The sequence below is a fragment of the Mustela nivalis genome, assembly GCF_964662115.1.
Source record: "Mustela nivalis genome assembly, chromosome: 3".
NCBI classification, from domain to species: domain Eukaryota; kingdom Metazoa; phylum Chordata; class Mammalia; order Carnivora; family Mustelidae; genus Mustela; species Mustela nivalis.
In genome coordinates this window covers 38,986,486-39,004,065 of record NC_139022.1, presented here as the reverse complement: position 1 = coordinate 39,004,065, position 17,580 = coordinate 38,986,486, and the positions used below count along the sequence as shown (strand labels likewise).

General features: G+C 45.3%; 1 protein-coding gene across 1 annotated transcript in view; it reads right to left on the bottom strand.

Moving 5' to 3' along the window:
* HSD17B4 (hydroxysteroid 17-beta dehydrogenase 4) overlaps positions 1-7,202 on the bottom strand; it is a 98,111-nt gene extending 90,909 nt beyond the window's left edge. Inside the window, exon 1 of the mRNA XM_082724147.1 lies at positions 6,901-7,202. The gene's annotated coding sequence lies outside the window, so the exon portion shown is untranslated. The remainder of the gene's footprint in view (positions 1-6,900) is intronic.
* Between the last annotated feature and the right edge of the window lie 10,378 nt (positions 7,203-17,580).

The window sequence follows — 17,580 nt, the reverse complement described above, 5'->3', positions numbered from 1 at the left end:
CCCGCTGGGGACAAAGGAAAATGTCCAAAGGCAATGAAAACACAGAGAACCCTAAGAAATGAGCTCTGCAAATAAAGAGCATTACAGGCAATGCAAACACAGGCTAGATGGGGCTGACGGGTGGGGGGAGGGGTAAAGCCGCAGAAATAACCACCCAGATTGTGTTTAGCTGTTTTAATTGAGTACTTCAAATGGTTTAAAGCAAGATGACTCCAGGCTGCACATTAACATCTCGGAAAGTTCACTGTGCGCTGTTATTTGGTTGGGGTTTTTTTTGTTTTGTTTTAAGACCTCAAAACAAAATTTAATTAGTTTTGCATTAATGTGGCATGTTTGACCAGTTATGATGGGAGAGGTAAATAGGAATCAGCATCTTATCCCAACTGGACCTTCCACTTTCTGTTCTGTTTTGTTTTTTATTTTTTTTTAATCTTTATTAACATGTAATGTATTATTTGTCCCAGGGGTACAGGTCTGTGAATCGTCAGGTTTACACACTTCACAGCACTCACCATAGCACATACCCTCCCCAATGTCCATAACCCAGCCACCCTCTCCCTCCCCCTCTCCCCTCTCTGCGACCTTACTGAGGATCCCATCACAATGAACAAGGCAAGCAAAAACCTAATGGGAAAAATTATGGAGCCTCCAGTAAGGCAGAGGAAAAATAGGAGAGGGAAAATCCGAAGATATTTTAGGAAATGGAGCCAGGTTTTTGTGATTAATCGAATGTGAATGTGAAGCAGGTATCACAGAAATAAATAATAACCCCCTCACTGTGACTTGAGAATCTAGGTTCTTGCGGGTCATTCATCAAAATAAGGAATAGGGGCGCCTGGGTGGCTCAGGGGGTTGAGCCTCTGCCTTCCGCCCAGGTCATGATCTCAGAGTCCTGGGATTGAGCCCCACATCAGGCTCTCTGCTCAGCGGAGAGCCTGCTTCCCCCACCCCCATCCACACTCACCCCCACCGCCCCCCCTCCCGCCTGCCTCTCTGCCTCCTTGTGATCTCTCTCTCTCTGTCAAATAAAGAAACAAAATCTTTTAAATAAATAAATAAATAAGGAATAGTCGGAGAAGAGCAGCTTTGGAAGGGAGCACGACTTGGGGACCACCTGCCTTTGGGAAACTTAGTGACGCCCTGGCTGGAGTTGTGAACAGACAGCTGTAGTTCTAGAGCACCGAGTTCGGTTTCCTGGCCCAGGCAGAGTATGAGAGCTTTCTCTGGAACTCCAGCCTAAACCTCCAAAGAGCAGTCCTTTCTTTCCCAGAAAGCTCACCTTAAACCAGCCCCTTGATCTCTTAGATATTTGTCCAAGACGTGTGACGCTGGACCCCTGAATTCTGGTGCTCACTGAAACCCTGGAAGGCCAGCCACAAGGACACTGGACCCAAAGACTAAAAAAAACAAAAACAAAAACAAAAAAACAGACGTTGGGGCTCAGTGGGTTAAGCCTCTGGCTCGCGTCATGATCTCAGGGTCTTGGGATCGAGCCCCGCATCAGGCTCTCTGTTCAACAGGGAGCCTGCCTCCCCCTTTCTCCCTGCCTGCCTCTGCCTATTTGTGATCTCCCTCTCGGCCAAATAAATAAAATCTTAAAACAAAACAAAACAGAAAGCCCAGACGTTAAGAAAGCGGGGTTGCTTCCAGCGCTGATTGCGGAACCTCGCCCCGCCCCCGCGCCGCCTCCAACCAACCAGGACGAGGTGCCTGGAGGCGGAGCTCACTTCCTAGTACCCCCCCCACCCCCACCCCCCACCCCCCGGGCTCTGCTGCCGCGCTCCTTCTGCTCTCCCCTGAGACCCCTCCTGACTTAGACGCTCTCCTCCCACCGGAGCTACGTCAAACTTCTTTGCTTACTGGTCACGCGGACGACCTGGCCTTCATCCGCAGGTGTTTCGAGTCCAGGCTCCGATCAAAATATGAAAGGGAGCCTGGAGCTCGACCAAATGGGACGCAGGTTCCAGAGTGAGCCTGTGGGAGAACTCAGCAAATATGGGTCTCCACGTCCCTACTCACGAAGCACAGCCCAAATTCCTCATACACTATCCCACAAGGAGGCCTAAGGAGAGGTGCATTGCCCCTTCAGGGCCCAGACCTCAATGTCTGGACATCTTTTCTGTCTTGTGTTGGAATCTCTCTGGTGTAATGCAATAACCCTGTTCTTTTGTTTAAAAAAAAAAAAAAAAAAAAAAAAAGTACAAGGCCAAAAACAAAGTCTAGGTTCATGATTCCTACTTTTAGAAATGCAAGCGCAAAATCAACCCAGTTGTCACTGAGGATGTAGGGCTTTCAACCTAAGACTTGCAACAGAAGAGAGAAGGAAGGGTTTCTCAGCCACTGCTGGGGAGCCAGTCCAACACGTCCAAGTCTAAGACTCACAACCCCGGGCTCACTTGTCCCACACCAGGGACAAAAGGCATGGGGCTTGAGCAAATATTAGTGCTTGGTACAGTGAGTCCCCAAATAAATATGTCCTGAATATGAGAGGTGGTACAGATTTAGGACATAAGTCTTGGAAGTAGAGCAATGTGTATAACTGAATACGCTGCAAGAGCGATGCTAAATTAAGCATAGATTATTCTCTAGTTTTAATAATCCAATTATTCTCAAGTCTAGGACTTGCTCTCAAGTCCTCATTCTTAGGGGAAGGGAGGCAAAAAAAAAAAAAAAGGACATTTAAACTTACCAGTTAATGACAATCAGGTCTGTTTTGGGGAAATGTAATCTTTCAAGGTTTCTCCCTCCTCCTTCTTGCCTAAATGTCACCTTGACTTAGAGGAAAGGTTTGGCAGAGGAAGGTGTGGACCCTAAAGCCATATTGTCCTCTGCTTTCCATGTAGCTACTGATACAGGGCATGGACTTAGATATTCCTAGAAGTCACTGGGTGTTCTTTCTCACTTTGAACTATTTTAGCAACTTCTGTGTAAGTCTAGATTTATAAACATGTATAGGCAAATAAAAAATGATTCAAATAGAATTTTTAAACAAAATAAAAATATATATGTATTTATCTCTTCCATGCCAGCCAGGAGCCAAAAGAGACAAGTAGAACCTATGGTTACCCTATCCTATAAACCAAGGTCATTGCCATTCTGCCACAGTTAGTTACCCTCTGCTGATTCAAGGTCACTTGCACTGGCAGTGACTTCTCAGAGTCAGAATTACCCATTTCACAGCCTCATTTCTTCAAGCTCAGGCCCAGGATGAGAACAAGGGGGTGCTGGGTCGCTGAAGAACCCAGACTAAGCACACCCCCATCAGCTACCTTCCTCCTCTTTTCCCATCCTCTTCCCAGTAAGAATTCCACTTCATCTCTCCTGCCACTCAAAACTCCTCCTAAGTTTGTCCTCTTTGCTCCCACCTTACAAATTTCTCTTTTCTAAAGGAGACACTGAGCTTTATGGCTTATTCCTACTGGTATATGGAAGTGGGAGGAGCACACAGGGACATAATCGGGAAGTAAAAGGGAATTCTCTTTGCTGCCAGACTGAAGCCACTGCCTATTGGAGAATCCCCCTTTTTTAAAATTAAAGATTTTTTTACTTATTTGACAGAAAGAGAGCACAAGCAGGAGGAGTAGGCCAAGGGAGAAGCAGGCTCCCCACTGAACAGGGAGGTTGAGGACTCGATCCCAAGACCCTGGGATCATGACCTGAGCCGAAGGTAGCTGCTTAACCAACTGGACCACCCAGATGTCCCAACTTATTGGAGAATACCTCTAACAGCAATGAACAAGACAACATATCTAAGCCCTCTTTCATATGGCCCCACTTAATATGTACCCCGTAAAGAAGGAGGAATGGCTAACCTGATTGAATGGCCAAGGAGACATACACCAAACCACACTTACTAGTGGGTGAGGATACCAGGCTCTAAAGGCAGCAACCATGCCCCATATTTCTCTCACTTCCTGCACCCACACAGAGGGTTTCCTTCTGCTTCCTCTTATCTATCACATGGATCAGCAAGCCAGGCAAAACTGCTTCTCAGTAGGTCAGAGGCTCAGCTCTCTCCTTCCTGTCCTTTCTTGCCCAATATGGCAGCTTGGTCTCCACGATCACCTGAGCCACAAAGTGGCCAACCTAGGCTGCCTGGCATTAGGCATTAGGACAAACTACGCTTTTTCATAATCTGTTTTCTTTTCTTATTTCCTGTGGGCATATACCTTTTCTAACCCTGCATTTGCAGAGCTCAGGGTTTGAAATAGGGAGAGGTCCACGTTGAACCCCAAATATACTGGGGTCCCGTGTGGCAAAAAATAAGAATCACCACCCAGAACTGCAAGATGGGAAGGAATGATGAAAACTTCAGTATTCCCCATGGCTGGTTTGAGATTGTACCAGCGCAGGCTGATTTAACACAGTTGGAGACCACAGTAGCTGAGTTTACTAAGAAAAGACATCCTTTTGGAAATCAACACAGGCTTTCCAGGAACTCACATGGCCTAAGTCAGAATCAAGTCTTGGATGGAGATAGACAGTTTTTTTCTGAGCCACGAGGAACTCTCTGGGGGGACCCCAGAGCAGCTGTCCTTTGTGTGAACTTCAGACCCATTACTAGTTGCAGGAGTGGAGCCCTCAGACCTGGCTTTTTCTCAAGCTTGGCTTAGTCAGTAGAAATCAAAGAATGATTCTTTGGGAGTAGGAAAGTTTATGTGAGCCTTTCCACTGGACCTCAAAGGTGCCATCTTGGTGGTGGCAGTGGGCTTCAAAGCAGCCAAAGAAAGCCAGGGTCTGTGGAGGAACAGCTAACCCCTTTCCGGAACGTCTTCCCCATTGCGTTCAGGCTCATAGACCCTGGCTAACTTGCCCAGTGTGACCGGTGAGTTGACAAGCTCAGACAAGAAGCTTTTCTCTTTTCTCCATTCCCCAGACAATCTTAAATCAACAGTCTGGTGACTGCAACATGGGTCTGGAATTGTGCTGGGATCTGGAAATGTTATTTCTGCCTGTGATAACTGCTGTGGGTATTTTTATAAATACCGTGGGAGTGTGGCTGCTGCTACCCTGACCTTATGTATCCCGTGCTCTTTTGGAAGAATAAGACGTATGAGTGAACGGCAGTTGGCTCCGTACTACTCTGCAGTCTTGGAGAAGTTACAGCTATTCTAGGGTGAGATGCATAAACCACAGGGAAAGCCCCCTAGTGGTAGCCAGCCTAGGAAAGTTAAAAGCATGGGGTCGGGCAGGGCAGGGGTGCCTGGGTGGCTCAGTGGGTTAAGCATCTGCCTTTGGCTCAGGTCCTGATACCAGGGTCCTGGAATCAGATCCCACATCCGGCTCCCCGCTGAGTGGGGAGTCTGCTTTTTTTTTTTTTTTTTAAAGATTTTATTTATTTATTTGACAGACAGAGATCACAAGTAGGTGGGGGGGGGCAGCGGGAAGCAGGCTCCCTGCTGAGCAGAGAGCCTGATGCAGGACTCGATCCCAAGACCCTGAGATCAGGACCCGAGCCAAAGGCAGCGGCTTAACCTACTGAGCCACCCAGACGCCCGGGAGTCTGCTTTTTCCCCGTGCCTGCTGATCCTCCCCCACCACACCATCCCTGCCCCTATTGTAGCTCTGCTGCTCAAACAGGGTGATGGGATTCAGGAGGGATCTGAAGCAGAGAAAGGAGGGAGGTACGGATTTAGAGAGCGAATATCTAGGAAAGGCTTGTGAAGAGTTGAGTTTGGAGCTGCATCTTGAACAGTGAGATAAACCTGTCAGACAAGGATTGGGACCAAGGTTTCAGAACAGAAGAAATGACACCTCCAGAGCCTTGTGGAGGGAAACACCTTTGCACCTCCTGGAAGTGAGGAGGTCAGAGATGGACAAGGACCAGATCGCATCTAGTCCCGTAAGCCACAGTTGGGAGTATAGATTTTATTCTAAGTATAATGGGAAACCCCCCAAAAGCAGAAAAGTGGAATGCTCTGATGTGCAAACTCCATTCTAAGTATACAAATGCGCAGAGGGGCGCCAGGGTGGCTCAGTGGGCTAAAGCCTCTGCCTTTGGCTCAGGTCATGATCCCACGGTCCTGGGATCATCGGGCTCTCTGCTCCTCGGGGAGCCTGCTTCTCCTCTCTCTCTCTCTGCCTGCCTCTCTGCCTGCTTGTGATCTCTGCCTGTCAAATAAGTAAATAAAATTTTTTAAAATAAATAAATAAAAATTTTAAAAAATAAATAAATAAAGCCTCTGCCTTTGGCTCAGGTCGTGATCTCAGGGTCGTAGGATCGAGCCCCGCATCGGGCTCTCAGCTCAGCAGGGAGCCTGCTATCCTCCTCTCTCTCTCTCTCTCTCTGCCTGCCTCTCTACCTACTTGTGATCTCTGTCTGTCAAATAAATAAATAAAATCTTTAAAAAAAGAAAAAATGCGCAGAGAAAAGCCCAGAAGGAACACACCAGCCGATAACTCGTCCGTTCTCCCTGTGGGCTGGGGACCACGGCGGTGATGTGGGACTTTGGATTTACCTGTTTTTTACAGGACAATGTGCCCGTGTTATTACACAAGCAGATAACTTTTATAATTAACGGAAGTTCCATACAATCCCATGGGTTGCCGCTTAAAACCCACTCAGATGGAAGGAGATACGTGATGCTAAAGAAATCGCAGCATTTGTGCAGCCTGGGAAGCCTGTTTTGGACACACCTCAATTCCAGGATGTGTATCTCCCTTAGAGAAACCGCAAACAAGCGTGTGTATGGCTCAGTGAAAAAATCACTGCAGGGAGAAGCCGAGATTACCGAGAAGAGGCACGCCAAGTGAGGCCGCCTTGCCAGGACTAAGACCTTCGCTGGTTCCTCCCAGGGGGAAGCAGCCGCTAATCTGGGGCATCGAATCAAGGTTGAGAACCTTTTTCAGTATCTGGGGAGCTGCTGACATTTCTGTCTTTATAGAAGGAACTTGGCTTACCTGCACACCTGCTCTTTAGACACTGGAGCCTCTGGGGGTTTACCGACCATGTTCACAGCTTGTTGCTCTCAGTCCTTGGGCTTCCCGTTCACAAACCTGCTTTCATCATGCAGCGTAATTCTGCCGCCTTCCTGTTCACCTCGACTCCCTCCATCCTGCTTGGAGTCTTCAGGAACACGCACGCCCTCCGTCCAGTGCCTCCGCCTTATTTAATGCTCTTGCTTCCGGAGACTTTTTCTATCCAACCCACTGATGGCATTTTCTCCCACGGTTCCATCCTGGACACGTTCATCGCCTCTTACCACTCCTGAAAAACATGTCCAAATGTGTTACCTTTCCAGCTCAGGAGCTTCCACTTGGGGGAGTTCTTCCCTATCATCATGACCCCCCGAGCATGACTCCCAGCGGCTCTTGCAATGCCTACAGCCTCTTCTTGTCTTCCTTTCTCTCTTGCTTAGTCTCTCTCGATCATTGCTACAACAATGTTGTAACAATGAGGAGCCTACAGTGACCGGTCATTATCAGCCAAAGTCCCTAGTTTACATTAAATGTCACCCTTGGTTTGAACAATGTATAATGGCCCCGTAGTATCATACAAAATAGTTTTACTGCCTTAAAGATCTTCTGCTCTGCTTATTCATCCCTCCCTTTCCATAACTGCTGGCAACCACTGGTCTTTTTACCGACTCCGTTGTCTTATGTTTTCCAGGATGTCCTACAGTAGATATCATGCAGTATGTAAACTTTCCACATTGCTTTCTTTCACTTTGTGACATGCATTTAAGTTTCCTCCATGTCCTTCCCTGGCTTGCTAGCTCATTACTCTTTTTTTATTTAATTTTTTAAAATAAACATATAATGTATTTTTATCCCCAGGGGTACAGGTCTGTGAATCGCCAGGTTTACACACTTCACAGCACTCACCATAGCACATACCCTCCCCAATATCCATAACCCAGCCACCCTCTTCCGACCCCCCTCCCCCCAGCAACCCTCAGTTTGTTTTGTGAGATTAAGAGTCTCTTATGATTTGTCTCCCTCCCAATCCCATCTTGTTTCATTTATTCTTTTCCTACCCCCCCCCAAGCCCCCCATGTTGCATCACCACTTCCTCATATCAGGGAGATCATATGATAGTTGTCTTTCTCCGATTGACTTATTTCACTAAGCATGATACCCTCTAGTTCCATCCACGTCGTCACAAATGACAAGATTTCATTTCTTTTGATGGCTGCATAGTATTCCATTGTGTATATATACCACCTCTTCTTTATCCATTCATCTGTTTATGGGCATCTAGGTTCTTTCCATAGTGCCCCTTTGGATCACTACGTTTGTATCTTTAGGGCAAATACACAGTAGTGCAATTGCTGTGTCATAGGGTAGCTCTATTTTCAACTTTTTGAGGAACCTCCATGCTGTTTTCCAGAGTGGTTGCACCAGCTTGCATTCCCACCAACAGCATAGGAGGGTTCCCCTTTCTTTTTATCGTTGTATACTGTTCCACTGTTGGAGGTACCATGGTCTACTTATCCATTCACCTACTGAAGGACATCTTGGTTTCTTCCAGGTTTGGGCAAACTGTAGTCTTTTTGTAACTTCATCTTGGAAGCAGCATGCCATTACTTCTGTGGCGTTCAATGCCCTGGAATTAGGTCAGTAAGCCTAGTCCACACTCAAAGGGGAAGGAGTAAACAAAGGTATAAATACCAAGAGGGGAGTATCGTAGAAACTAAGGGAGCTGTCTTCCACACCAGGGGGAGACAAATGTTTACAGCTATCTAGACAATGCCCAAGCAGCCAGGCCAGTTACAGAATGCCCTGACTAGGATCTGTGCCTGAAAAGACTCCACTCCTGTTTTGGTGTAACATCACCTACCAACGTACTAAAGATGAATGAGAAACACAGTGGATGCCCCTGGCCCCACTGAGAGGAATCCTAAAACAACACACTCACTTCAACATCTGCTGCCCGCCCATTTTCCTAGAAAAACAAAATCTACTCCTGGCACATTTTTGTGCACAGCTGCCCATCCTGTTCAGGTTTTCAAAGAAGGAATTTCCCAATTAAAGTATGCTGTTTGTTCCACTCCTGAGTGGGGCATATATCATAGAGGGTTTAAAAAAACCCATAAATAAAGTAACTCTGATATCACTGCATATTATTGTTATCATTTACATCATACATATAAAATATCATTGGAATATTTGTATGAATTCAGAATGTACAATTTTATTCTTTGTTGTGAAATTTTCTAGTGCTGACCCTCAGCTGAGATACAAGGGTGAAAACCTGGTGCCTTCCCTCGACCTCAGAGCCTAAACTCCTCTATACTAGCCCAACATTTAGTGGGAAAAGCATTTGTGAAAGCATCTCTTGGTGGAAACAGAGGATTGACGTGTTTATTTACAACTTTTAAAAAGATTTTTATTTATTTATTTATTTGACAGACAGAGACCACAAGTAGACAGAGAGGCAGGCAGAGAGAGAGGAGGAAGCAGGCTTCCCGCCTAGCGGAGAGCCCGACTGGGGGCTGGATCCCAGGACCCTGATATCATCACTGGAGCCAAAGGCAGAGGCTTTAACCCACTGAGCCACCCAGGCGCCCCTATTTACAACTTTTAACAGTGGCATTCCTTGACTCTTTGAGAAATGTTTCTATATGCAATAGACCCCCTGTCCTTTGCCTTATTGGATTGTTACATCCAATCTAAATATGTCCTCTCGTTAAACAGCTAGTTGATTTCTGCCCTACAGGTTCTACCGCAGTCAGAAAGCAATGGCACCACATCACCACAAGAGGGAGCACGGAACCGCAGAAGCATCTCATTCATTGTTTTCAAGGCTAAGCTCTGCCTTTCTGTTTCTATTTCCCTCATCCTCTTTCCCTTTCTAATAACCCCGAGACCTTGTTCCGGACACAGGCAAGGCCAATATCTGCAGATCTCTGTAAAGACGAGGAAAATATCGTTGGGAGCCCCTTATTTCCTTTGCTGCAGACTTTCCCAAAGAACACTCTCCAGGATGATGGACACAGAGGTGGTTTCCTGTGGGGGTGCTGAAGGCACCCTCCAGAGCTTGTCCCTGCTCTCTGATTTGCCACCAGAGCTCAAACGCCTGGTTTCTGAGAATACTTGCTTCGGTCAGTGATTCAAGTAATCCTTGAATTAGTTTATCACGGTACTCACGTAACCAGGTAGTACAGCGGCCAATGAGTAACTTTCAAAGTCCTTCTGTAAGCACTCAGTGAACAAGAGAAAGGTCAGATTTAGAGCCTGGGAAACACACCTCTCTTGGAATGACATCAATAGAAATCCCCAATGATGATCCACAATCATCCGTGAGTCCTTGGGGTCTGGGGAAGTTCTAAAACTCTGGGTCCCATAAAGGGGGTGGCACAGGGTACCTAATTACCATACAAGGTGTTTGGGGATTTTTTTTTTTTTCATTATTACCCCAGACTTGAAAAGGAATAATGAATAGAGCTGAGTAAGATAGTTTTCCCTCAGATGAATTAGTCAGACACTGCAGGCAAGACTGTCAGGCAAAAATATAGGGAGGAGGGAATACCTTACAGTTGTGGCAGTAGAAATATCATTCCTTGAGTCCTGGCTAATACTTACTAAGACACACGGAGTCAACAGAACAGGTTTCCAAGCTACAATCCCCCCCCAAAAAAAAAAAAATTAAAAATAAATTACCAAACATCTGCCACAAGAGTTCATTCCTTCACTGGATATATCTTTGATAACTCTTCTCCAAAGACTTCAAGGTATTGTACTAAATAAGAATGCAAGCTTGGGGGCGCCTGGGTGGCTCAGTGGGTTAAGCTGCTGCCTTCGGCTCAGGTCATGATCTCAGGGTCCTGGGATCGAGTCCCGCATCGGGCTCTCTGCTCAGCAGGGAGCCTGCTTCCTTCTCTCTCTCTCTGCCTGCCTCTCAGTGTACTTGTAATTTCTCTCTGTCAAATAAATAAATAAAATCTTTTAAAAAAAAAAGAATGCAAGCTTGGCCACTGCCAGGCAAATCCTCTGGTAGTGGTGGGAGAAAGGACAAGATATGGAAAAGATAATAACCAGGGTGCCTTAGAAACTGGAGATGAAGGGGTGCCTAGGTGGCTCAGTCAGTTAAGCACCTGCCTTCGGCTCAGGTCATGATCTCAGAGTCCTAGGATCCAGCTGCATGTCAGGCTCCCTACTCTAGGGGAGTCTGCTTCTCTCTCTCTGACCCCCCTCCCCACTTGTGCTCTCTCTTTCTCTCTCTCTCTGCCTCAAAAAAAAAAAAAAATTAAAAAAAAAAAAAAAAGAAAGAAACTAGAGATGACCCCAGATGTCTGGACAAAGAGCAATGGCTCAGTCTTTTGGCATCAAGACGTATAACTGAAGGACTAAGAAGAATACAGCCAAGGCCCTAGACTACAGCGATCTGGAAAGCCAGCGGGAGCTTCGTGGAACTTGGAGGACACGTTGCATCTTGAATCTTGGGAGTCCTCCAGCAGGTTTCAGATCCAGAACCTGTCATGATGTAATTCTCCAGACTCCTCTCCCTAACACCCTTCTGCCATTAGCACGGGTTCCTTGAACATGATGCTCATTTATTACGAAGAAACAGATGCTTCCAACTCACTGCAAACTTGTGTTCCAGCCATATCGTCAGGGCTCCTGCCCAGCTTCAGATCTGCTCTCAGCAGTAGGATTTCACAACCAGGCCTCCAACCCAGGATCTTCTTAGAAGGAGCCCGACCTTGTATCCAGACTGAGAAGTCACGACCTCAAGGTCTAGCTCAGAAGTCTCAGGGGGGAAAAAAATGGAGTCCCAATGGCTTGTCATTATCCATCTTTGCAATTAGGAGAATATGAAGCTTCAGTTGGTCAGAACTGGGTCACATGCCACCTTCGGGGTTGGGGGTGAAATGAGTTCCACCTGCACGGGAATAGGAGAAGAGTAGATTCCAAGTTAATGTTGGAAGCGGTTGAAAGAGAATAAAGGAATTCCGGGCAGCCCAGAAACACCACATGTCCACCTCAACCATCTTTCAGCCCTTCATAGTCTCCAGCATGGGCTCACTGGTCTTCCAGGGAACACTGAATGTTTGAGGACAGTGCAGATGGAACCCTTGGCATTTTGTAATATGGTGGTTCTTCAGCACACTGGTCATTGCTATGTGATGAAGACCATTAATAGCTGCTTCAGTATCTGCTCATACCTTTTGTTAATTTCTTTTTTTCAAAAGATTTTATCTATTTATATATATAGAGAGAGAGTAAGCAAGAACACAGGTAGAGGCAGAGGGAGAGAGAAAGGGAGAAGCAGACTCTCCGCTGAGCAGGGAGCCCAATGCGGGGCTCGATCCCAGGCCCCTTGGATCATGACCTGAGCTGAAGGCAGACGCTTAACCAACTAAGCCACCCAGGTGCCCCTCTTTTGTTAATTTCTATTGTTGCCAAGTTACACAGACACACACATCTCAGGGGGAAATGTCAAGCTAATGACAACATCTGACAGCAACAACAAAGACCTCAGCTAATAACCCAACACGGTAATTGGGGAAACTTCAAGGATTGTTGCAGTGGTGGAAAGCATTCATTGCCATTGTTTTAAATTCATCTTAGAACAAGGCACGTTAATCTATACAAAAAGCACATGAATCACTTGCTTCCAGTAAACATCTCTATTTCTCCCTTTCAGCACTATAGTTTAAAAAAAGTGTTTTAAAAAAGAGCAGATAACTTTTTACCCACATCTGGTTCCCATATTAACCTCGTATAATCAAATCAGTGATTGAATGGTTATTGGGAAGGAGTGATTGTCCTTCCACAACAAGACATCTTTTCCAAATTTTCAGAGCAACAAGGGCATAAAACAACATTTCCCAGGAAAGACATCCTTTTTCCTCAGAGTGATTCAATTCTGCCTCCACCATCTGCAACTTACCACTGGAAAATCTCACTGTCAGCCTTCTGGGTGATCCTGAGGACATGGACTCCTGGGAACTCGGTCTCCTAATGCTCTCAGACCTGCTGTGAACAAATGTGGACTCAAGAGCTACAGGGTCAAGACTCCCGTTCTGCGGGACTTGGTGGTGCCCAAACAAGGAGCCATGGAAGCAAGGTCTCTGGAGTCAGGCAGCTTGGATTATCTTCCCAGCGCCTCAACCTACCACCTGTGCAAGAGCCTGCATGTTCAGTTGGTTAAGCATCTGCCTTTGGCTCAGGTCACAATCCTGGGGTCCTGGGATGGAGCCCAAGTTGGGCTCCCTGCTCAGCAGGGGTTCTGCTTCTCCCTCTGCATCTCTCCCTACTTGTGCTCTCTTGTTCACACACTCTCTCTCAAATAAATAAATCAAACATAAAAAAGCCCAAACAACTTACCAGCTGTGTGTCCTTCCACAATTCTTTCTTTCTGAGCCTAATTTTACTCCTCTGTAAAATGACAATAATTTCTTTTTTTTTTTTTTCAAGATTTTATTTATTTATTTGACAGAGAGAAATCACAAGTAGATGGAGAGGCAGGCAGAGAGAGAGAGAGGGAAGCAGGCTCTCTGCTGAGCAGGGAGCCCGATGTGGGACTCGATCCCAGGACTCTGAGATCATGACCTGAGCCGAAGGCAGCGGCTTAACCCACTGAGCCACCCAGGCGCCCGATTGTGCAATAATTTCTCACCTTCTCGACTGGTGATGGAAAACAAGATGGTCCACAGAGTTTAGCCAAGCCCTAGTACTTAATTAGTTTGGATTAAGCTTTTTGATTTGTGGGGTTTTTTTTTCCTTTTGTTTTTAAGTGGCCAGGAGATAAATCTTGGCCTGAACTCTTGCTTCCATCAGGACGACTGTTCCTGACAGCTTGTAGCAGCCTTAAACTGAGCAAGGGGAACACCATTAGGTAACTTGGTCCTTCACCAAAAATAAGAAAACAACCAGTACTAAGGCTTCCCTTTGCCTACCAACTTGAAAGAGCTAGTAAACAAACTTATGCAGTCTAAAGAATGTTAATGTACCTAACATCCTCTTTCTAGAGAGTTTGTGCTCCTAGCTTACTTTTTTTTTTCATCTCAACAATCAGTTTTTTATTAGTATCATTTTTAAAGTTTAGTTATTTGGTCTTTGTGACTTGTTCATGTAAACATTTTTTTTTTCAGTTAACAGTTTTCAGTTTTTTTCTTTTAACAGCTGTATTGACGCATAATTTACGTAACCCCAAAATTCACCTGTTTTAATTGTGCAATGCAATGACTTCTAGTAAGTTTACAGAGTTATGCAATCTAGGCAAGTTTTCTTTGTGTGTGTGCATTTCTATGTGTGTGCTGATATTTGCCGGATACATACACAGATTCACACTGATGTATCAGCTACAAATTATCATTTTTGTTTGTTTAATATTTAGACTTAAATTTTTTTAAGATTTTATTTATTTATTTGACAGAGCGAGATCACAAGTAGGCAGAGAGGCAGGCAGAGAGAGAGGAGGAAGCAGGCTCCCTGCCAAACAGAGAGCCCAATGCGGGACTCGATCCCAGGACCCTGAGATCATGACCTCAGCCAAAGGCAGAGGCTTAACCCACTCCCTAGACGTAATTTCTGATTGACCCAGTTCTCTGCAATGATGTTTGGAGTTGCATAAAAAATTAGAAACTGAGCAACATATTAGATAATTCAGCAAATTTGACTACAGATGTCTTGACAACTACTAATCTATTTTGAAAATATTTATTACTGCTTTTTACTGTTACACAATCCTGCCTTTAACATCTCAGATCACATGAGAATCCTACATCGCTGTTTTACATTCTTCTAACGCTTCATGCCGAATGGCAAAATTCTGAATTTTCTTAGCTTTATTTTTTATTTTTTTAATGCTTTATAAAAGTTTTTTTTTTTTAATTTGACAGAGAGAAATCACAAGTAGATGGAGAGGCAGGCAGAGAGAGAGAGAGGGCAGCAGGCTCTCTGCTGAGTAGAGAGCCCGATGCGGGACTCGATCCCAGGACTCTGAGATCATGACCTGAGCCGAAGGCAGCGGCTTAACCCACTGAGCCACCCAGGCGCCCCTAAAAGTTTTTAATTCCAGTTAGTTGACATAAGGTGTTGTATTAGTTTCAAGTGTTCAATATAGGAATTCAGCACTCCCATACATGACCCAGTGCTCATCACGGACAAGTACCCTTCTTAATCCCAATAACCTATTTCATCTATCCCCCTCTGGTGACCACGCGTATATTCTCTCAAGATAAGAGCCTGTTTCTTGATTTATCTTTCTGCATCTTCCCCCTTCCTTTGCTTGTGTGTTTTGTTTCTTAAATTCCACGAACCAGTGAAATCATATGGTATTTGTCTTTCTTTGACTTTTTTCGCTTAGCAGTATACCCTCTAGCTCCGCCCAAGTTCTTGCAAATGGCAAGATTTCATTCCTTAGTCTACAATATTTTGACTCTTAATTTTGGCTCAAGAATTTCATATGATCCATCATGCAGTCCAAAAAGGAAAGATTCAGAGCATTATTAATAGTAATAGCTTTTAATTACTGAGGATGTATTAGACATCCTGTTCTGAGTGTCTTAGGCACCTCAAATGAGTATGAGAAGTAGAACATACCCACTTTACAGATGATGAAACAGTGGCTCAAGGAAATGAAACCACTTTCCCAAGCTTCAAGGACAAAGCTCGTTTTGAATCAGAACATTCGCATGATACATCAGGACAGACTTTAATTCTACTTTCTGGCTGGTCTGTGCCCACTGACCACACCAGGTGCCCACTAGTCTGTTTCTTTTCTTTTCTTTTTTAATGTTTGTTTTTTTTTTTAAGATTTTATTTATTTATTTGACAGACAGAGATCACAAGTAGGCAGAGAGGCAGGCAGAGAGAGAGAGGAAAGCAGGCTCCCTGCTGAGCACAGAGCCTGTTGTGGGGCTTGATCCCAGGACCCTGAGATCATGACCTGAGCCAAAGGCAGAGGCTTAACCCACTGAGCCACCCAGGTGCCCCCACTAGTCTGCTTCTTGACAAGTTTTCCTGGGACTAGGGTCTTCTCATGCTCCCCCCTCACCTTCTCTATTCCACGGAGAACACAAAACCAGCCTAGAAATTACCTTGTATCAATCAGAACTCTTTCAGTTATATGGACAGAAACTTGACAAACTGTCTGCAGCAAAATGTATTGGCTCTTGAAACTAACAAGTCCCAGGGGAGGCTGAATGCGGACGTGGCCCTAAGCGTCACCTGAGATGATAGCACTAGGACTCCCTTTCTCTCTCCTCCTGGAAACACACTGGCTGCCAGAAGCTGTGGACTCAAAACCTCATGGTTTCAAGTCCAGTGGGAAAGAACAGTTCTTTACCTGCGTCTCAAGTGCAAGTTCTAGGACAATCTACAGTTGAGCCTGATCATACGGCTCTATTATGTATTCGTCCCTGAACCAGCGGCCGACTCAACAGGGATGAAATGCTCTGATTGGCCATACCCACGTGATGTGCCCAATTGTCATTAGAGCTGACATCAGCACCTGGATAGAGAGTTAGGGATGGGTGGCCCTCCTAAAGAGAAACCAAGATACTGTTTCGTGTTCTTTTAAAGATTTTATATATTTATCCATTCATGTGCGACACAGGTAGAGGGAGAAGAAGCAGGCTCCCTGTTGAGCAGGATGCAGGACTCGATCCCAGGACCCCGGGATCATGACCCGAGCCAAAGGCAGATGCTTAACCAATTGAGCCACCCAGGCGCCTTAAGATATTGTTAACAATGGAATGAGAATGAATATCAAATAGCAACTGTAAATGCCCACAACATATGAGGTCCTTATGCCCTACAAGCCTAGGGATTCTCAATTATAAATATTCGGCAGTCCGGGCACATGGAATGACAAGCAGACAGAACATTAGAAATCAAAATAATTCCTAAAATGCAGATAACAACGGCCAACACATGGACAGAGGTCCTATGTTCTGACCATGTATGAATTTAATCAGTTAATATAAAGCACCTTTCACGCGAAAATTGTTATGCCAGAACCAACACCTGTGTTTCCATAGCAACATAACAAGTGTCCATCATCCCTCTTCCCCTAACTCACTTGGGCATGACCTTGGAGATTCCAGGGCTCAAAACAAAGAAGCTGTAACAGAGACTAAAGGAGCCCCAGGTAAGCAGCTCCCCCAATTTTTCAGTTTATCCTAAAGAGCTAACAGAGGTGAAAGTCGCTACACAGATGGGGTCTGTATGGTTTATTTACTCCGTATATAGAGTTGATGTCAAACCTAGAGCCAGAGACAAGGACAATGCAGGAGGAAAATGGACCAGTCCACCAAGAACATGAGTTCAGCCACTGGGGAACGAGAGGGGTCGTTGCTGGAGAAATAGCAGACTGGTGAGACGGAATTGGGTTTTAGTTGGATGAAACTATTGCACAGCCCTGATACCCTTGGCGGAATATGTTATTATATTCCCAAAGTAGAGAGAAAGGTGCAAGCTGAGAGCTTGTGACTATTTTCAGAACGAAGAATATCGAGCTCTGGATCTGAATCTCCCGCGGATACAAACTGCTCCTTTGAAATGCCGCATTGCGGGAGGGCATTAAGCAGTTCTCCTCAATAAACTGTCTGTGCGTCACATGCCTTCTTCATAAAACAGCAAGGATGATGCCCAAATGTATTTCAAATCTCAAATTTAATAACCAGCTAG